Below are 23,162 nucleotides of genomic sequence, written 5' to 3'. Positions count from 1 at the left end.
GTTCCTGTACTATGGGGTTCTGGGAAAGGCCCAGCAAGTCGGTTCTTCCGTTGATGTGGCCTGCAATGGAAGCTGTCTTCTTGTCCTGTGGGGACAGCAGCTCTCAAGGTGAGAACATTCCAGGTCATTTTGTTGTCCCTCTTGGATTGGACAGTTTTCGCCTGGTTGCAGCTGGAGGTTCCCAAAGAGTTCCATGGCATTTGCTGGTTATTTCCAACACTGCAGCTAATAGGACAAGAATGATACCACATTATCAACATATGCTTGGATTTTAGGCGCATATTATGGAAAGTTATAGCTGTTCCAGTAATAAAAATCATTATTTACTAGACTTTCTTCTGACAGTCTTTCTCTGCATTTGCTACAAACTGATATGTTTTTATTTGTGTGTTTCAAGCATTATAATGGTATTTAAAATCTTAAAATTTTCTGGCTTGTTCCATGAGATGCAGCCACTACGAATTAAATGTTCTGTAAGTCAAATATTAAATTAACCCATTTAATCCCCACCGGTCACAATAGTGATCATAAAATAAATATCGGTAACACATGATGAAATATGTGAAGTTTCACATGATTAGTATAAATTGTCACAGACTTGAGTCAGTTTATTTTCTGTCTGCACTCCTAGAAGATGATAACTGCATCAAAGCTCCAAAACGAAGGGCTAGTAAAGTGATACAATATAAAAGATAAGGACAGATTTTTGTACACATTATCTCTTTAGGGTTCTAGTATTAATATATATATTCGTGATATATTTATTTTTGTTGAGTGATATAGTCCGCCTGATGGTCAAGGTAGTGACCGCTGGGATAACGTGAACCTTATGCTTCTACAATCCAATTGCAGCTGTACTAAAAAATGCCAAAACATCATTGCTTAATAAGAAAATTCCAATGCTACAAAAATTGTACATTAATAACGTTGTCATAGCATTTGTTTAAAAATTTGAATTTAAACATTTTGAAAAATTTATAAAAAGTAAACAGTTTTAAAATATGTGAGTGGATGAATTTTATTTGATTTTTTCAACAAAAATGTTGCACTTGACATAAATATGTATATATGATATATATAATTTTTTTCAAGAAATATGTAGTTTCATGACTCACCATATCCTACCTCTCACAATTAAGTGCATTAAACACAATTTTTCATATAGTTTTCAGATTTTTTTAAAAATAATTATTTCCAAGGGTAAATTAATGAAGCATCATTTGGATATTTTCATGTCTGAGAAAATGCTGTGATTAAAGTGGCCTAAACTGGATTAAACTGCCTAATCTGTTTCATATAAAACTCAGTCTGATAAAGATCAGCAAATACTGACTTTACAAAAAGTGCTACTTTTAAGTGTTTTGTGCCATTTTGAAGTTTAGAGAGATTTGCTGTTTTGTAATTACATGAAAGATAGGAGCAAGTGCATTTAAAAATGAAAAGAAAACTTAAATTATACAATATTATATATATATATATATATATATATATATATATATATATATATATATATATATATATATATATATATATATACTAAATTCTAAACAATCATGAATAATAATATATAGTAAATATATAAATAGCAAATAACTATTTAGGAGTGGTGAGATATTTTAAAATTCAAATTACTAATAACATGTCAGAAGTATGAACAGTACTTAGTAATAGAGTTCGCATATAAAACGTCTTACAACAACAAAACTGGTAAAGCTTGTATGAGAAACTTTATTTAGTTTAATTCTTAAAGTGTCAAAAGGAATCAAATCCATTTAAATTTCATTTTTCACAAGGCTTTGAAAAAATCCTTCTGAGAATTACACACTACTTTGGCACTTCAATTCCAAGTGTTGCTTGAATGCTTATTTTGAAAGCTCAATGGTTATGAAAGCAGGTTACCTTTTCTCGGGTTTTGCAATCGCCTGTAATTTGTCTTCTCTTTGAAAGTCGGGTTAAATTAACGATGCAATCGCTGGAAATAATTAAATTAAGTAGTTATTAAGAAAAGCGGCGCGGAGAATTACCAAGCGAGTAATGAAACCAGCTTCCTTTAATATTACAACGCGTGTCACCAAAATGACACTAATTATGTGCAATAAAAACCAGTGTGGAGCAGTGTGATGAACTCATTTCAATTGGTGTGGAGCCGGGTACTTGCAAGCAGATTTCGACTGCTGCATTCTGGGTATCAGCCAGCGATGGACGATGTGTTCTACCCAGTGTGGTGAGTAGAGATAGAGGCCCTCCGGCGCACAGCACGACAAATAACCCTGGGAAGTGCTTTTATCCCCATCTGCAGCCGTGTTCGAGGGCGTAGCTTAGAAAGCCAAGGTTAGATAAGAGGAATGGATTCAGCCATGAATGAAACTTTGTCAGTATTTAGTTCCATATTGTTTAGCTTATTCTGTGAGACACAAAATGAGTTGCCTATAAGTATAACACCGCGGTAAAAGAAAGATTAACGCCAAGTAAACCATTTGTAGAAATGAAGTTTGGAAGGACTTGTGCACCTCTATTCCAAGTCATCTAACGAGGAAGAAATCATAGATTATTATCCTCTGAAAACGCTCCTCTTTACATATATATAGGCTCTCAAATCCCTAGCTCAATCGTAAATAAGCAGATTTAAACATTTGTGATTGAAGAATGAAAATAATACCATGAATTGAACGATAAATCGGTTCAGAAATGATGGACTAGAAAATAAGCAAATAAATGGAGTAACTTCTCATTAGAATAAAATGTTGTGTTAATAAGCTGTTTTTAATGTGACGTGAAACGAACAAGAACAACAGGGACAAATTGACACAAAAAAACGACACTCTTTGAACATTCTATTCATTGGGACGATCCTCAAAGGATTCATTCAAAACGCAGATTCATTCAGAAACTAAACACTGCTGTGTTGCTGGCAGAGACATGCAGCAATTTGCTATGGCTTTAAAAGTAATATGCTCTTTGCAAAACTGAGCACATATAAACACTTTTTATAATATATATATATATATATATATATATATATATATATATATATATATATATATATATATATAGCACAATATATCTTATTATTTACAGAATAACTTCTTATTTACTGGGCACTTAGCTACAGTGCGTTAACTGTGTTCAAGTTATATATATAACCTAGTTAATGTGTTAAACTGGCTTAAATAATAATAATACAAAAGTAATAATAAAATAATTTTTTACTTTCACAAAAAAATAAAATAAAATAAAAATAATAATAAATAATAAAAGGGGCTGTTCAAACACAGAACGCATATTTGAATGTGCAATATGCAATATGAAGTATTTCAAACAAGGTTTAAAACAAGTGCATCTTATTACTGCAAACGAAAGTTTGCAAAGCTTCTGCCCGGCCCATGGTCTTCTGATTGCCACGCGGGTTTTGGGGCTAATGTATCGCAAAAGTAATACACTGGAAAGGAAAACTTCATTCTGTGTGGAACGGTCCCTTAACATCAATTAATTATAAAAGGTTGTTTAAGATTTTCAGTCCCACTCTCTTGAGGTTTCGTTTAGAAAATGTTGTACAGAAACCTTCCTAAATTTGAACTCTATCAGATAAATGATTGCAGTGCGCGAATAAAAATCGCGCGTCTGCATCTCTTTCAGATGTGAAATCAATGAATCTTTATGATCTTGAACTTGGGCACATATAAATGGTTTCAGAATCTCCTAATCAATATCATCAACGCATAAAACATCAGCAATCATCATAATTTAGAGCAGCTTGCAAGAAGATTTCAAAACCTGCAAAAACTCAAGACAATAAAACGTCACGTCACGCCTGCTCAGACTCTCAGACGGGACGCTGAGAACTTTTCCACATCAAAGACGTTTTTTATAAATGTGTTTATGTGGATTTAATCGCACACACATTCTAACGATCAAACACACTTCGTAACTTGAAGCCCCGATCACGAAAGGAAAGTATCATCGTGACGATTTAGGCAGAGGCACTTTCTTGAGTGAACATCATCAAAATGATAGCATCTCTGATTTTAAGTTTGTATCAGACTGACCTCTGTGACTGCGAAGCTTCTTTTTACCGCAGGGTACGACCTTATACCACTTATCATGCAGCATGTCCATAAAACCATTGATCAGATTTGTACTGACTGACCAGCTCAGAGATATTTGAGGTCAGAGGAGAGTTCTGTTTGAGCCCAATGCCATAACCTGTGGACGGATGGGAAACATTTTCTTTATCAGCATGTGCACAGAAATTCATTCACTGAATCACTTAGAAACAATAACAACTTAGAAACATTAATGTACTGGCCTTCAATCGCAAAGGTTTCCCCACCGTCAGCATCTTGCAGTCTGCATCAATAGACACTTCATAGTCTAAAAGCGCTTTGTCCATTATAAAACATCCAGCTTTTGGGGATCATCCTGAAATAGAATCACACAGTTTGCTATTATATAGTGACACATATATTTGCGCATTCAAGACATTTTGTCTATGTCGTCACAATACTGAACTTTTAAAATTGGTTTTGATGTTTTGATACTTACGCACTTTTAGAAGATAACACAGAAGGCCAATTTCTACTAGCAGTTACATTCTTGTTTATTCTATGCAATTCAAAATGTATGTTATCTGGCAAAAACACGTGCTGGGTTGATTTAAAAGGAGAGACCTGGCTAACCTTCTTAGGAAAATATTGCAAATTTCATCTACTTCTCCTGAAATCTATTCATTCTGCCCTGCTTGAAGGAATTATACACTGTGGCAATATTTTGGAGTATGCTGTCTGATTTGAGGACTGCATCAAATCATGTCCTGAAGGTTGTGGAAACTCAAAAGAGGAGTTTCAGACTTGCAACAGAGGATATGAAAGGAGGAAAACCTCTTCTAAATTTAGTTAAAGCGTGGCCTGTCGAAGACTCAAGTGACATCTGGAGACTCTTGGCACTAAATTATGTGCTCAAGGTCATTTCTACAATTATTAAAAATAAGTATTAATAAGTATCCTTTTCCAGTATCTTATCCTAGGGTTTTTGGGGGTTGGGGTGCTTTGGTGGTGTCCTTAAATTAAAAAAAATGCTTCCCCAACATGAATCGTTGTTCAGCAGCACATCTCTGTTGTTTTGATGACCATATGTCAATATATTTGTAAACAAATAAATGCTAAATATATTTATATTGTTTATCTAAATATATTTAAGTATATGAATGGTAAATATATGCAAAATGGGCAATATAATTTGCAAATATATTTTAAATAAACATATTTTGGACAAATTAAAAAATGTAATTAAAATTAAATCAGTTTTTAATATAAAATACATTTTTTCAACACAGTAATTAAAACATATATATTTTTTTCATATATATATATATATATATATATATATATATATATATATATATATATATATATATATATATAGATATTTAGAATGTTTTTGAAGGTCAGAAAGCTCAGCAATCAGTTAATAATAGAAGGACATTTTTTTGCATGTAAAATGAGTGGCATCCAACATTGTGTTTTCAACACAGTCTAAAATTAGTGCAGCTTCAGTGAAACCACATGGATTTGACATCGATGCCACTTTGCAATGATCGATGCCACTAACGACATGACTTACTTAAGATGATCTATCCCATCAGGGGTTGCAGGGACATTATATCGTCTCATGTATTCATGCATCTCTGGGAAGCTTTTTTTCACATAGTCCTCAGCGCTGCTCTCCCGAACGGTTCCGAAGCGGAAACCTTGTGATGGATGGTGGAGCTTGAAAAGCAAGAGTACATTTGTAACCTCTAAGCATGCCAGTCATTGACATAATTTAAAAATGATAAACTCAAGTTGCTCTTACCTTGGGATCATGTATACCTGAGAGTTGCTCATAGGTTTTTCACCGACCATAACAGCGGCGAGATTAGCCGTGTACGTTGACAGGCAGAACAAACAGAAAATGGCCCAGAGGTTCATGAGGAATCGGCCGGTCCAACACTTTGGCGGCTTAATGGCGGCAGTCCTGCCAAATAAGATTGCGTAGCAAACGTTTAGGGCAGAGGAGAAAGAAAATACACGGTCCCTGTTCCTTCCTCTCGGAGTCATGCCAAATGGGCTTTTCCACTCGTACAAGGTCAAGAACACGGCACGTCACGTAAAGACACAAATATTCCCAGCCACATACTCCAGTGCAGGGGCCACATGAAGGCACCGATGGGAGCGGCGGTATCCCTAGTCCTGACCAGGATTCCCAGACTGGTGGAGAAGAAGGGGCTGGTGAGGTCGATGACCTGACTGCGTGCTGAGTTGATGCTAAAAGACGTGACGGCCAGATGAGCCGCACCACTCATGAGGTCCCCGACCAGCCCCGGCCCAGCGTCCATTCTTGTAAGCTCCATATTTGCCATCTCCCACAATATAGAGGTCAAAGTCAAACCCCATGTCTTCCGCCAGCTTCTCCAAAAGATCAATGCAATATCCATAACAGCATTTTTAAACTCCATGGGGACGCTTGTCGTTGGCACCTTGTAAACCCTGAAAAGGCTTTCCAATAAGGCTGTGTCGTTTGTTAGGGGTCAAGGCACAGCTGGCCAGCGAGGGCACAGGCCCTCCTCATCAACGTCTCGGGTGAAGACGAAGGCGGATGCTCTACCAGGTGACGACACGCAAGTGTAGACGTGAGGAATGCTTCCAGTCCGCTCCTGGCTGAGACTGTCTCTTATTAGGCCAAACACCGTAATCCATAACCACTTTGCCTTGCTTCCAGCTGCCGAGGGCGCGTCCACATGGGCTTGCCTATTGGGTCGTGCTGGAGATTCCAGATGAAGTGATGGCTTTCAGAGATGATGGTCGATTCCTCTTGAACATTGACGTAGCGCTCAGGCCATCAGTAAAGACGTGCTGGTCATGTATCTAAAAATTAAGAGCAAATCACATATCAATAGGTTACAATACATAGATGTTCATCTAAACTGATTCTGCCATGAAAATAAAAAAATGGACCTGATTTACTTTTAAAACTAAATTTCTCTGATCTAAAAGGTATGTTCACACCAAAGATGATAACTATAACTATAAAGTGTAAATAATTATGCAAATTATTTGAGAATAGGAATTTCTCACCTCAGCTTTAAAGGGTTAGTTTACCCAAAAAAAAAAAATAACCTGTCTTTTACTCATCATGAGGCATCCTTGGCTTTTATTGCTTTCTTCTTTCAGAAAAATCAGTCAGAGTTATATTAAAAATGCATTGAGCAGGTGCCTCTAGGTATGTTTGCAGTTTGTTTACTGTAGCAAAATGTCCTTATCTAGCATAAGAAAACCAGTCTCCTCTTGGCTCATATTGAAAACCTTCAACATTTCTTTACAAATACTTTTGTGCTTCTAATTCATGACCTGCATTTAGTTTCTCTCGGACTTGTCACTACTCACGATTATATGAACGGCTTCCGCATATGACTGATACGGGAAGTGATAGAAAAGTGTTCGTTACGTTTGAAATATGGATATTTTTTTAACCGATCAGAATCCACCTTACTTTCAAAAGCTCAAGCATTTAAAGCAGCAGATGACAAATCTGCAACACACCTATAATACACAGATTGTTATTGTGCTTTGGTGTGAACGCTGATATACCTATTATTACACAGAAGTTATTATTCTTGCTGTAAATAGACTGTGCTATCCATCAGTGCATATTACTCTGAACAAGGCAAAACTGCGTCTACCACAGCTTACAATATATAGCTAAGTAAAAATAAATTGGTATTCTAATCACAAATGACAAACTAAGCTATATATTGTTTAGTAAGATGTTCAGTAAGATGCCGTATTAGAATAATAACTGCAAATTATTATTGACTTGAAAATCTAAAGCCTTACAGTGATTGTTTTTAGTGGATATTCTGTTGCCTTTGAAAATGTGTAGCGACACAAAAGTTAAATGTATGAATGCCTTGTCATTTTATCTTTAACGCTTCAATCTCACAGATGGGTAAGATGTGCTATAGCATTTAGCTTCTTGACTGACCCTTCAGTTTAGGTAATATTATTACTGGTCTTGTATTTTTCTCTCTTCGATTCAGTTTTTTTATTTTTGTTCTGCAGTGGTGTAGCTAACGGTAACTCTTTTAAATCAGTAATGATAGGAGTGCTGAGCATGTGAAATTTAAGCCCTGAGGTAGTTTTGTTTGGAAGTTGGCGGAGTTGTTTCCTGACAGTGCAGTGTTGGAGTAAATGCTCTTGATATGCTGTCTCTCAGTGCATGTTTGCCACCAGGCTAATGTCCTGTCTTACTGCTTTTCATAGCACTAACCACAGTCTTTTTCTTGCTCACTATGAGAATGTTTTCTTTGCTTTTTGCTCAATTCTGTTGACATATTCAAAAAAGGCCCTCTCGACTGTGGATGAAGAGGATAATCCTAATAGAATAAGCAGACGTGCAAAATATAGTCACTGGTTCATTTCATCAGAAGTCGCTATATAATTCGGATGTTTTTTTATATAATTCATGTTCAGTAATTTCTAGCTGCCTATATCATGTGAAAACTAACCTTTCTGAAAGGCTGGAAGAGCAGCTCAGTTTTTGCCTTATTGCGTACTGCCTTCTAAAAGGCAGCATTACAAATGAAATGGATTTTAAATAATGACTGATTTGGAACAATTTACATACCCACAAAGTATCAGAATTGTTTTTTTAATTTTGGAAAAAAAAAAATCTATTTTATCCCATGTCTTCTGTCCTATGGCCTATGTCGACCAGTACTCAGTTTTTTTAAATTCAATGGCATTAATAGAAATCAAGAAGGCAAAAACAATGTACTTTTTCACCAATCAACTGGAGAAGTGATGTTCTGTTTCATAACAGGAAGTACAATTTTAATTGAAATCCCTTTAACATTTTCCTGAGATGTTGCTTTATGACAAAAAAAAATTAAAACTATTTAGATTTAAGTGACAATTGCAAAATATAATCATATTTCCATAAATATGTACATTTTTCCTAAATTAATTTGAGCCATTTTTAAAGACCTAGGAGAAGGTGTGGTCATGGTGAAACTTCCAATCATTTGATATCTCAGAAAAGACCCGAATTTGCTCTGTACAGGACATCTAGGCTTAAACTGTGACGGCCTCAGAGAAATCCACAACAATATAATGCCCACTACAGAGGCAAAAACTCCACAGCTAGGTCTATTATATTATAAACAAAAACTTTTACTTTGGATGCAAATGATTGCAATTAATATATTTCTAAGCTGATGACAAAACACTCTAAACTAGCATTGCAAACTTAAATACTGGGCAGAATAGTTGTTTTTACATTTGACTGAGCTATTTTTATTAATAATTTAAAGCGGAATGCATTATGAGATATGCAAACTTTAACTGTGATGCTCCCTTAAAGGAAAAATTCACCCAAAAAATGTAAATTACCCCATATTTTACTCACCCTGAAGCCATCCTAGGTGTATATGACTTTCTTCCTACAGACTACCTCAGTCAGAATTTTTAAGAAATGTATCGTAGTAAAACTAACCTTTATGTCTCTGGGGGTTATCACATGTCTTCTGAAGCAGATCAATGGGTTTTTGTAACAAAAATATAATGACTGACTAACTGAGAGTTTTGGCTTCTTGCTGACTTCTGATTGTAAACGTCAACATTATATTTAAATGATAAAAACGGGAAAAGCCAGGATAATTCCACTATAAAGTCATGCCATGAAAAAAGTAGTGTCAAAAGTTCTTCACTGAAACAATAAATAATTAAGAAAATAATAAACTAATTGTTCTTAAGTTTTGTTGTGGCTGACTTCCACTGATATAAGTTTTTGGCTTTGCTGGCAATCTACTCTATGTTTTGTTCCAGATGTAGTCAAATCAAATTTTTGTTCAAAATTTACTTTTTATAATGAAACACTCACATTAATTTTATTTGTAAGAATGCATGAAAAAGTTTAGTTTTGTTCAAAAGCAAGGTGCTGTTCTTCTTTTGACATATTGTACGTTCAGATATTCATACAGCCAAATATTCTGTCGGGTCATGAACATTTTGTGAAAATGCGTCTAATTGGTGTCAATGTATTTAAAACGTTCTTCGTGGAACCAGTGTATTTTAATTTTTATAAGTGTATTTTTCTGGTTGGACACTTCACATCTGGAGCATGTGATGCCGTTTAAACAGCTAATATCATAAGTATTATTAAACATCAAGCAGTGTTTCAGATGAAATACCTGGAAAGAAAGGTTCCCGATGTGAGATTTTTAGTCTCAAGTCTTGCCAGGCAATTTGTGATGCCAGGGATCAGTGCCAGTTCTGGAGACACAGTGGCAGCCGAACCCACCGCTCGTGCCACCAGCTCCAAAGCATCCTGGACGTAATGATCCAGCGAGGGCTCACCCATACCACCATGTGCAAGAAGACCCATGGGCAGCCCCTCTGTCCGTAATTCCTCCACATTCTGAGAGTCTCCTATAATCCAGTGGTAATCGGGAAGAATCAGACCAAACTTTGCAATGGTAGTAAAAATTCTCCTTATATCCTTGATGTCACATCCAAAGGTCACTATAGTGGATGTCGAGTCCTTGATGGACTCCAGTTGAACTTGCAGTGACATTTGAAAGTCACTTTTGGAGCTGCCGTTGGTGGATATCTTGAGAACTGTCCCCAGATGAAATTTGGAGTTGTTGTGGAGCAAGAAAACAAAGTCTGAAATATTCATCTGTTGACACATCACCAGACTGACATCATACCAGTTATTCATGGACAGCAGGGAGAAGATGAGATTTGCTTGAGAGGTTTGAGGATTTTGCATTGCCATCTGGAAATGAAGTGTGTTCTGTTGGGAAGAAACAAATGAGGTTATTGTTACAAAGAGTTATACTTTGAATCTTGTCGGTCATTCAACTAGTTCATTGAGATTAAAGTCCTGATTCATGGCAGTATTATATTGCGTATCTGGCATAACATTTTCAATTTCATTATAACACAACCTGTAAAAAGGTTTACGTCCTCGCATAATTTAGAATTACAACTCGTAAACCTGCTAAATAAAACTTTATTAATAAGCCATTTGCACAATGGCTACTGCTTGTTTTTTGTACCTTAAATTATGTAGATTCATTTCGTCAGTAATAATTCTGAGTCTGAGGACATGAACTGCCCAGACTAAACCATTCAAGTCGTCATCTATAGTAATTATGGTAATTACGACAAGCTTTGAATGGATCTTTTAGTATATGCAGGTGGCCTTTTTAAGCCATCAGGTTGTATTTAGCATTTTTAAGACTGCATGTCAACTTAAAACTAGTAAAACTTAAAAAAAACGCATCTTAAAACTCTGAATTCTAGTCTAAGACACGTCAAAAACACGACGACAGCTTGGGCTCAGGTGAAACTAAAGCCAGCCTAATTATACAGCACTTCCTTAAACAGATCGGTTGACTACTCTTTCAGGCAATTCTCCATGTAGTTGATTTTTCACATCTCTTCATGTCTGCCAAACAGAGGGAAGGCGTGAGTTTTAAGCCCAATAGATATTTATCTTAAATGCATGATTTGATGGACAGTCTCTTTCTGTTTGCAGATTGAGTTTCTAAAACAGATTCCCCTCTGAGGAAAACAAACATTAAGATTTCCAACATGACGTCCAAGTGTGCAATTCTTTGCTTCTGCAAACAATTACTTTAAGCGCTTTCTGGTTCCATTTATGATGGATGGCAATAGAAATGCATCTACTTTAGCATCTCAAACTAGTTCAACGCATTTGAAAGTTGATGAATCCTCTGAAAGCCTTTTTTTGTTCACGTGAGGTTTAACCCTTTAAAGCAGGAATGTGATTGGGCTAGTGGTTAGTAGTTGGGTACCAGATGGGCTGGTTTTGTTTCACTGACCTGGCAACCCTGGCCGGGACAATACTGAATCTCAGGCATTCCCAGCAAAATATGGATGTGGAGTTTTTCAGATATGGAATGAACATCTAATCGTTGCTCATTAAGGACATCCAGAAACATTCATTATGTGAGGTCTGGGATCTCAATGTTCTGATGATATAATAGCTATTAATAACCTGACATTGTCCTGCTAAGGAAATCAAGACCTTAACAGACACAGTCAGATGAAATGTTTAGCCAAGCCATTTAATTTCCCCAGGGGCTGCAATTATGCGATGGCAGAAAACCGGCTAATCAGAATTGATTAAGGAAAGCTTTCCAGGATTTATCTCAAGATGTCTAAACAAAGTCAGACTTATTTTCAGTAGAAGTTGTCATGAAATTGGCCTAACGGTGGGAGAGTAATAAGTACCACTAACAAGTTAAGAAGAGACACTTAAGAGGTTTTGAGTGGCTACATCATCCCAGTATGTTTTATCTTGAAGGAGCCCGTGTCATTAGATGATTTGCAAGCTGGGACACAGCCAGATATTACTGCTGTGTCATAAAAAAGCACTAGAGGGTGATACAATTATGTGCGTTTCCAGCAGCTTTGAAGATGAATGGGTAAAGATGGGTGATTTGATACACCCCAGTTCTTTTGGCCTGTGGAGAATGGCTTGATGGACTTTCGGTTTGTCTTCTCATAACCTTGAAACCTTCTGAAATATCCCAGAAGGAACTGAGAATGATAAATGATGTAACCACCAATGACGTAAAATAATACAGTTGTTGTAATGGTCTTTAATAATACGGACATCTAATTTTCAGTGTTACAGTAAAATGTATTGTTGTTACCTTCTACATACCAGATGAGGGGGTTTGCAATGTTTACTAAAAGCACAATTCATACAACTATTAAACACAACCGTAACCGACCACAAACAAACAAAGAAGTAAATCAATCAATCATTCGATCAATCAATGCCAAGTTCTGGAAAGTAAATGCTATGTGTGTCTTGGTGTTGCAAAAATTAAAATGGTACTGCATTCCTAATTTAAATGCACATTAAAATCTCAGTAGGCTTTCTATTTAAACTCATGTTTTTGTAAAACCTTGACAATGATTTTCCCTTTGGGCTGTTTTGCAGCTGATATTTTAATAAACAGGCAATTACTACATCATCATCAAACTGTAGACTTTTTTCACATTTTAGATCCTTCATTTATATCCAGTAACACATGGCAATGTCTGCTGTTTATATTGAAAGCATTCCTTTCTTTCATCCATTCATGCATCCATCCATCCATCCATCCAATATTTAATGATATGCAATCAAATAAAATTAAAACGTTTTATTATATCTCTATTTATGCATGCCTGACTTTTACTTAAGATTTAAGTATTGAGAAGAACCAACTATATAAAGTTCAAGGAATACTGAAATGGCGATGGTCCCAGAAACCTTTGTGTTGAAAACTCTGAGTTTTGTATTTCTCCACCATCTGTGAGCGCGGTTCCTGCTCTGACCGAAATCAGAAAGGCTCCGTAATGAGCGCATTGAGAGAATAATTGCTATTTGGACAGACAACAGACACAGATTCTGAGCTCACACAGGAATCTGATAAAACTTACACGATCCGAGTAAACAAAGACCTGACCAGAAGATGGTGCTAACTTCAAAAGATGAGATATCAAACAGCTCAGTCCTCAGGGTGCTCGACAAAATGCATTTAACAGGCGCTGTGTGTCAGCATCTAAATAGCTGTTTTATTTGTTGTTTGCATTGATCCATGAGGAGTGATGACAAACTTCCAATTCCAAAAAAGCAATTCCACTCTAACTGAAATCAGATACCTTCAGTACCACTTAGATATAAATATAGGCAGATGTAATGAATATTTGATACCAGTCATTAAAACAGTTGTACAAATAAATAGCACTGAATTTATTATTCATGCACTAAATATGAGAAATGCACTCTTACAAAATAAAGCCTCCTGCAGTGATACCAATAAAGAATATTTTTTTTTGAAATAGTTTTCTTTCTTCTTCTTCCACTATGATACAAAGATTCCATTAATGGAAATTTTAATGGAAAGATTCCTCTTGGAAATTTTACCAATGAATAAACACTTAAAAAGATATATATATATATATATATATATATATATATATATATATATATATATATATATATATATATATATATATATACACTCACACACACACACACACACACACAACATACTACACTATGACTCACACCGCTTAAAACCATCAGACCCCAACTTAAAAATATAAGCTTTCCATACCATTGGCAAAATCAAGTCACAACATAACAGACTTAAAACTTGCGTGCAATATGAAATATGTATATCAGTTACATTCATATGAATTATTTTTGTTCAGTTTAGTGTTTGATGACAGTGACAGCTGAATTGTGGGCAAATCAACATGTACAGGGCACATCTGATAAACTACGTATCATTTTCGTATCTGGCACGCTATCACGCAACGCAAATGATAATAACACGCATTTATTTGCAGAAGCAGGTGGTCGCGCGTCACAGATTCATTCCCTGAGCCTGCGGTGCATATAGTTTATAATCCAAAAACCTAAAATAGCGTTCACTCGCGCCTCCAATCCGACTCCTCCGAACATTTCAACGAATAGCGACGTCCCTCAACATTATTCACGTTTCTACATAAAACAAAGCGAGCTCCAGAAACTATACGCAGGCTAAACTAAACATATCAAATAAATAAATAAATAAATAAACACACCTGACTCTGGCGTTTGAATTCGCTCTGGACTACGCTGATGACCGGAATCTGTAGCGTCGTGGCGATAAATTCCAACTTCACCAGTTCGTCCCTGTTTTGCGGGAACGCGACGATGGCAGAAACTCCTTGCACGATGACAGTGTGGCAAACGCTTTGCAGAAACGACACGGGGTCGGCGCAGGCAGGTGCGGGTGACGAGGAGAAGGAGAAAGCAGGTAATTCTCCAAGTCCCGCTTCCACGGCCATGACTATCTCAAGGGTGAGGTTGTAGGGTAAAAGCCCCGGCACTCGATTGAGGCTCTCCGTAGCGAGCATAACAGAGTCTCGAGGTAGAAACGCAGCGTCCGTACCCACTTGTTTGAGCGCGGGTTTACTTTTGGAGGCCTTGTGGGGGTTACTCGCTGAGCTTTTAGTCCTGATACCCCTCCAGCTTTGCTCGTGCCCACTTTGGCTGATCGCGTCCCACTCTTCCCACGTTTCTCTGTCTGCTTCCCAGTCCGGATCTCTCCCCCTGAGGGACTCCCGCCTGAAGACCCGAGGCTGCAGGTGCAGGGCTCCGACTCTCACCGTGTGTCCGATCCTCTTCAGAATCTGACATGGCTGTGGATGCGCCAGAGATGCCGGGGACGAGAGCATTATCAAAGCGCTTGGCGCAAGTAAAGAGAGCCACACCGACCTGCCCAGCGCGCCCCAGATCCAAGAGCCCGGCATTACTCCAAACAAGCCTCGGTTAAGCTCTGGAAACGACGGGATCCGCGTCCACCTGCGCGCCCGGTGGCTCCTGCACAGCGCTGGAGAGATGATGGATCACCGGTGAATCTCCTAGACGCAGCAAAGTTGCGCTCCTCTCCAACAGGCTTCTGAGGGATCGCCAGCAGTGCACATGTCCGGCGCGGCGCAAAACACTCGTCGCTCATCTCAAAAGCGTTTATGGACAAAATATTCGGGGTACGAAATAATCAAGAGGGTGTCGTTTTGCGCGCTCCAAACAGGTGAAAAGGCAGCTACCATAACGCAAAGTAACCGCGAACCCCCTCCTAAAGCGCTTTTCCAGATCAACGAAAAGAGGTCAAAGGGTGCGAAAGAAACAGTTTTCACACATTTTTAGCATTTATTTTTGCATGCGAAACCGCACTCCATCCCGAATTTAATCACGCGAAATCGAGACGGATCTCCAAAAATGTTCTTCGCAAACTATCTCAGAATAGAAACGAGCGTTCAGATGCCTCAAAATGCAGTTTAAACATGTTGCGCAGTGAAATTGTTCCGATAAACTCCACAGTGGCACTGGAACAGCGCAGATTATTGCACCGGCTGTGCTGTGCGTTTAACCCGTTCGCTGCCGCGCGCACACCTCTGCTACGCGCAGACGTTGATGGATTTAGATGGGCTTTAGATGGGTTAAAGGTATTTATTTATTTATTTATTTTTATTTTCACGAAGAGTCCGTTTGCAAAAACAGATCATTTCGTTCTTTCAATCTCGTTAACAAAGTGTTTTTTTAAATTGCTTTTTAAAAAAAAAAAAAAAAAAAAAAAAAAAAAAGGACAAACAACAGAATTCAATTTCATTTTATCTGCACAGCACTTTTCGCAATATAAGTCAGATTTAAGTAGAATATCGCACCAGCGAGCAAGCTAAAGGCAACAATGTGGCAAGGAAAGCAGATGTTGTTTACGCTCATGCTGGCAAAATATGTAGCATCTCAATTTTCCTTTGATAGCTTCCACAACACTTTATCTTCAGAAACAGCCAAAAGAAGTTACACACCGATTTTGCTGAAAATAATTCTGATTGGCTAGGAAGCCTAACCTCTGCTCTCCCTTGAATCATCAGCAGTGCTGTCGTTCTATCACTGACGCAATCCTGACTTACAGCAGGAGAGGTTGGATAAGAGGAGGGTGTGACACCAGAACAGTGCTGTCGGTGAGTGATGAACAAGAAAAACCTCATCACCACTGCCATAAATCTCACACATCATTCCTTTGCTGAGACTACGCAGCTCCAGGTTTGTCCTGGGTTAAACAGATGACCTGATGACTTGACCTTCCTACTTGATCCCACTCTATAGCCATGCAAAGGCCTCTAGAACATGCTTCAGTTTAGAATAAAACATGCAATTTGACATCATTACCTGCACGTTCAGTTTGCTAAAATATGCTTCAAAGACTTGAGGAATACACGTTCAGTACATTTAAGAACTCCGGCTGAAATACAGACTCCAGTTTCAGCAAGTGTTGGAATGAAGGAAATAAACAGGATTTAAAAACAACGAGGCATCTAAATTTGTAGTGTATGCACAAATTAAATTTTAGTTTTTTTACTTATCAAATGTAAAAATGTTGCATTGAACATACATCTGTAAGTCGAAAAATTAAAGGAACTAATTTTGAACTCATGGCAACTAATTCTTCATTCATGGCTAAAAAAAAAAAAAAAAAAAAAAATATATATATATATATATATATTAAAAATTATTTAAAAATTATTATTTAAACATTGTTAATTGGCCAATTTTTTTTTATTTTATTTGTTTTTGTTCACATGACAAAAACACACACACACACACAAAAATTATATATATATATATATATATATATATATATATATATATATATATATATACATGAAAATGAAAATGATAAGCAACCAGTTTAGTTGCAATTTTGTTGATAGTTTATAGAAGAAAAAAAAAAGAAATTCAAAAAAACCTGCCCTTTCCACCGCAGTGATATCTCTTGTCTTCTGTACCTGTGCCCTCAATTCTGATGGAATCAAAAGGACGTTTTTCATCTCTCAAGAATCATAAGATAAAGATTAAATGGTTGTTATACAGTGCTTTGCTTCAGAACAAGAGCCACACTGAATAGCGAGATCATTCATCTTTTACAGTTATATATTAATACATTTTTTATAGTTATAGTAATAATAAAAATCGTGCTGAAGAACCTAGGTGTTGTGTTAGTGGTCAGCTTGCAGTTTAATGCACCGGGGGACTGGCGTTCGTCCTTCTTTGGCAGTCTTTAGTCATGCAGACTGAGGCTTTGGAGACTCCTGGCAGTCAGAAGCATGAGTTCCTAGTCATCTGGTCTATAATCCAGTCGTGATCAAAAGCTTTTCCAACCTCATGGACACAGATCATCTCCTTTATTTGACATTTTTGTTAATGGAATTCCAAAGCTCTAGTCTAAATCAAATGACTTGTCGTTTAGACAAACGACAACGAAATGTAACTAAAAGCAGTATGATTTCTATAAATCACTAATTGGTATTGATTCAAAAACAAGTATGGAATGAATGAATGACATCCTGAAATTACCCCAGCATGAAATCTACCATATAGAATGCATTAAAGTCCTGCATCATGAGAGAGGTGGGCTTTGGTGGTGACTCTTTGACCCTTCATTGACAAGCCGCTGTAATAAATCTCTTCTTCTCATTCCCCTCCTATCAGACTTAATTATAAGAGGGGACCCGAGCAGCGGCCATGACTGGTTGCATCATCAACTTCTAATGCTGCGCTGATGCTTAATGTAGGTCATGAGAAAATACCATTGTGACCTGTTTTTACATTAAACTGCAACAGATTTTGTCTGATTTGTTGTCTAACCTGTGGGGCCGATTGTGAGTAAATGAAGGCTTGGAGTTTTAAAGTGAAATCATGTGAGCTATGCATGAAACTGCATAATGTCTGAAAGTATCCGTTTTCAAATATCGCAGTATCATTTTGAGAATAGTCATGATATTGGGCAATGAATTGTATGAAAATTAGGCAATTTTTTGCCGTACTCTGGCACGTAATCAAATCTATATGAGTTCAGAGCACACACACACACACACACACACACACACACACACACACACACACACACATATATATATTTGGGTTTATTATTTTAGTTTTTTATCTCAGTCAGATTTATTGTTCATTTCAATTATGAAAGGAGTCGTGAACTACTTTGTTTTGATTTTGTACTGTTCTCCGAGGTCTGCTTACAATATTTTGAAGATCCTTACTTCAAAAAGCATCATAATTTAGAAATAATAAGCTACATCCTGTCCTGGTTTTGACCCCCCTCATCAGAACGCTATTGTGGTGCGTATTTTCTAACTTCCAAAAAGGAATACGTTATAATTTTGCAACCATTGTGCATCCACAAGCACTTTGTAGTGCCTCTTGCGGATGAGCACAAATATTTCAACGTTTGTGCAGAAATAGTTGGAGTCATGTATTTAATAATTTATGGTCAACAGTTTTGGGTTTCTGTTGCTTGTTTCCTGGAAGAAAACCAGATGAGAACAACAGCGGTATAGCATTGATTATATTGGACATTGATGTTTAGTATCACCAAATAAAATATGGATGACCGGGATGAGGACACAGGAAAATTCCATCAGGATTGTTCGTATCATCTTCTGCCAAATTGGAAAAACGTCATACCACAAATCACGGTTATAATGCTGTGTGCCGTTCTGGAAATCTCATCTAAGCTGGGAAAAAAGGAAAACACATACCAGTATAGTTCAACAAGTAATAAAAGCCTAGCCAAGAAAATGTTCAGGTGTTGATGTATCCGTCTGGGCATAAGTTTAAGATTGGCTACTTGGCATTCTTGGAAGCACACATTAGAAATAAATTGGACTCATATATATATATATACGATATCTTTTGGTTGCATTATCTTTCCTTTGCAAAGTAATACATTCAAAACAGTTAACAGTTAATAAGTATACTTGCATGATTAAGATATTAATGCAAATGTTTCTTATTAAGAAGATGAGTGAAAAGATGACCATTAAAAGTCCTCAAGGACCTCGATTTTTGCCATTAAACATGCACGAAACAGTAATATTGTGATTTTTAACAATTTGTAACTATTTAAAATAACTATCATTCTAACTATCATAGAAATCATATTAATATATGATTTGATGCTTAAGATTGCATCCCCAGGTTTTTCTTTGAAGAAATATAATATAGATGTAATATATAGATTCCGGTTTCCACCACAGACACACAAAAAAAGCAAAAAGCAAGGATTTTTTTCTTTTAAACCTTTGTCAAGGTTTGCACAACAATGTAACAAAGGTCTTTACCGTTACTTTTGATTGATTCAATGCATTGTTTTCTGAACATATAATAAAAATGAAATATTACGCTAAAAATACTGAGCCCAAACTTGGACTGATATAGCGCATGTAATATTTACTCTTATGCCACCTTAAATGCCCATAAATAATAACGCTGATATAGACAGAGCATGCAATTTGGTGCCTCGGGTAAAAAACGGTCCATGTTTTTAAATGTCATTTCATCAGGTCCATTACAGAAGATGGGATTTGAAAGAAGTCATAATTATTTGGATTCATGACATTAACCAGACCTGGTACAGGTGCGCGCGAGGCCACTGTGATGTAATGATTGTTTTATTAGTGCATCGGAAGCCTTCTGTTTCTCCCGTTGATATTTTTTCATTCCCTGCGGCGTCAAAAAACCTTTTCCTGCTGTGTCTTTTCACTTTGTCCAAGGTCTTTTCTGTAACCGTTCATCTTTTTTCCTTTCCGTACTTTTTTAGATTGCACTTTTTTTATTTTTATGAGAACATTTACAGAATGACTAGCCGATGAGACATTTTCAGGTCTCTTCAGAAAATGCACATAAAATATGTTAATATTTCTTATAATAACAGACGCTGTGGATTGAGCGAATCTTATTCAGAGTGGCCCGGCAATGATTTGAATGAAAGCGGATTAATATACATTTAATTATTTATTAAGCCCACTTCAAGGCCAGCTGGTTCGTATGACTTTCATCCATTTTCACAGAGATCAGATTCGGTTAATTCATCTTGCGAGCCTCGTTCTGTTTGAAGGTATATTATTTATTTATCTTATCTTTTTTTTTTGGGGAATGACATCTGATTCTTGACATGAAAAAGGTCTGTTCAGTTCAGACTTTGAACTGGAAATTGAGAGGAGAATGTGAATGTGAATTCACAAAGTGGTTAAACGCAGACACAAACCTCTCATTTGCGGACAGACTCCCCTCTGGAGGATGTCAGTAAAAGTCAAAATCTATAATAGAAAACATGTTGTGGGTCGTTTGATCAAGCGATTGCACAGATAAACCCTACTGATATTATAACCTCTGAAATGATGATATATTCTAAAAATAGCAAAAGCTAATTTATACGTAAGCCATTTATCCTCATTTGTAAGTCACTTAGGTTAAAAGCATCTGCCGATTTAATAAATGTAAATGTAAGTTTCATTTGATGTACATTTACCAGCTTTGATAGTTAAATATTTTAAAAGGTATTGCCTCTCCCTCGTTTTGTTCAGTAACTATAGGAACGTCTTCCTTCTTTTGAATATAAAAGTACATATTTTGAAGAACGTTTGTAACCGAACAATTGCTGGCACCCATTGACTTCCACTGCATATAGATTTTTCCACACTGTGGACGTCAAGCGGCTACCGGCGATTTAAATATCACGCTTTAACAGAAGAAAGACAATACATGACTTGCTAATAACTTCAGTTTATTAGTTATCTACTTTAAAGAGTAATTTGAATAATAGTCAGCGAAATACATTTTTAAATAGCAACACACACGAACACGATGTTTACTTAATAAAAACATATTTCACAGCAAAGACACCCGAACTATTTTTTCTATGCTAAAAAGCCTTTTACTTGTTAAAATGACAGAAGTCACGAAGAGATCGCGTACAATATATATATTTTTTTTAAATCAAAGTGTTGATAGTTATTTATAAGAAGATACAAATATGACATTATAGAGTTGACACCTTCACATTATGAGGAGCTTATAATGTAGTTCTAGTGACAAAATACACAGCTTCCCAAACACTAATACACTAATACCTAAATACATATCAAAATACGAGAGTTAGTGGATTCAACCTTTTATTTTGTGTAAATGGGCAGAATGTGTTAGTTATTAAGGTATTTGCGAATAGAAAAACCTCCACCACGATCCCTGCTGTGTTGATTGCAGCCTGCATCAGTGGAGAGCTCAGAAATGAAGCGAGTGGACCTAAGGCGGACCTCCGTGCCTGCTCTTAAACTGAAGTACATCCTTTTATTATCCATGAGAAAAACATAGGGATGCAAATTTCGACAGGGAAAGACAGCACTATTAGTTTTTGTCTAAAGGAGAAAAAAGGTCACGAACAAATGGTTTTGTGGCATATATTGTTGAAAAGGCCCCCGACTAGCAGAACGCATAATGTCTCAGGTACATTTACCAAACAATACCTAGTATAGATAAACAATTTTAGCTGCGTGTGTTTTGGTTAGTAGCTTACCGAACATATACAAATCTAGGCGTAAACAACCACAGGTTGAATTCATTCATGTGCTTTTCCTCCAAACATGAATTAATACTGATTACGTCAAATATGTCAAAGAGTGCTTATGAATTGTGTTGTGTGTTGTGATACTCTCCATAATGGCGTAAGACTTATATATATATATATATATATAAGGAATATATATATATATATATATATATATATATACTACTAGAGACTGTCGGGCACATTGTAGCGGTCTGAAGTAATTCTCATAGGAATCAATAAATATTTGAAAGATGCCACAATCCTGCACAGAATGGCTCAAAGGTTCTGTGCGAACATAAAGTATGGTGAATGACGTCTAATACACCGTTCCAACATGACAGCCTCATCTACGTTCCAATGAGCGATGAGGCTTCTATGTATATCTACAGAAAAGAAGGGTTGAGTAAATTGATATTTTAGATTTTTTTGCACATAAAAAAGTATTTTCGTAGTGTCGCAAAACTGAAGTTGAGAAATAGAATTTCTGCCTAATTCCTTGGTAAATAAATATAAATCATTTTTCTCATAATGGTCATAACTTCTCATTAACGTTTGAAATTGTTCCGATGCGAGAACTGACCTTTTATAGATGCTTTAAAAAGATCATTTAAAGTTCAGCAAAAACGATTCAATGATTGTAATCGCTCGAAACTCTTTGCCTGCTGAGTAAAGGCCCTGACGTATTCAGAATGCAATTGAAGAACAAACTGATATGACGTAATTTCGAACAAAGCTAGATCAAAACAGCTCACCAAAGCAAACTTTCTGGGGTGTTCGCTTTGACTCCTTACATTGGTGGTTACTCCATTGGTGGGTGTGTTATTGAACTTCTTTGAGGTCTGACTGTTTCTTTAGTCCGTTTCTCATTCAGTTATGCAAAAAGTGACATATCCAAGACAACATCCAAGACAAGTTTTCCAAAGATAGCAATTAGTACTTAATAAATGTATTACGAATATGTCACACCATTTTGCTGCTGCTGTGGCTGTTGTTCTTTCAATAAGTGCTTTTAAATGGAGCCTGTCCTCCAACAAAAAAACGACTCTGTAGATCGTTTATGCAAGCACTTTATTATGAAAAAGTTCCGTGCCCTCTGTCGCGTTACGTCTGTCGTCATTAAATGACGTATGACTGTCATTGCCAATCA

General features: G+C 36.6%; 1 pseudogene; it reads right to left on the bottom strand.

Annotated features, from left to right (window-relative positions):
- Position 1: 1 nt before the first annotated feature.
- On the bottom strand, positions 2 to 15,362 carry LOC122352384 (annotated as a pseudogene).
- Between the last annotated feature and the right edge of the window lie 7,800 nt (positions 15,363 to 23,162).

The sequence above is a fragment of the Puntigrus tetrazona genome, chromosome 10 (assembly GCF_018831695.1).
Source record: "Puntigrus tetrazona isolate hp1 chromosome 10, ASM1883169v1, whole genome shotgun sequence".
NCBI lineage: Eukaryota > Metazoa > Chordata > Actinopteri > Cypriniformes > Cyprinidae > Puntigrus > Puntigrus tetrazona.
Note: the sequence above shows the minus strand (reverse complement) of the source record. Positions and strands in the feature narration are given on the sequence as shown.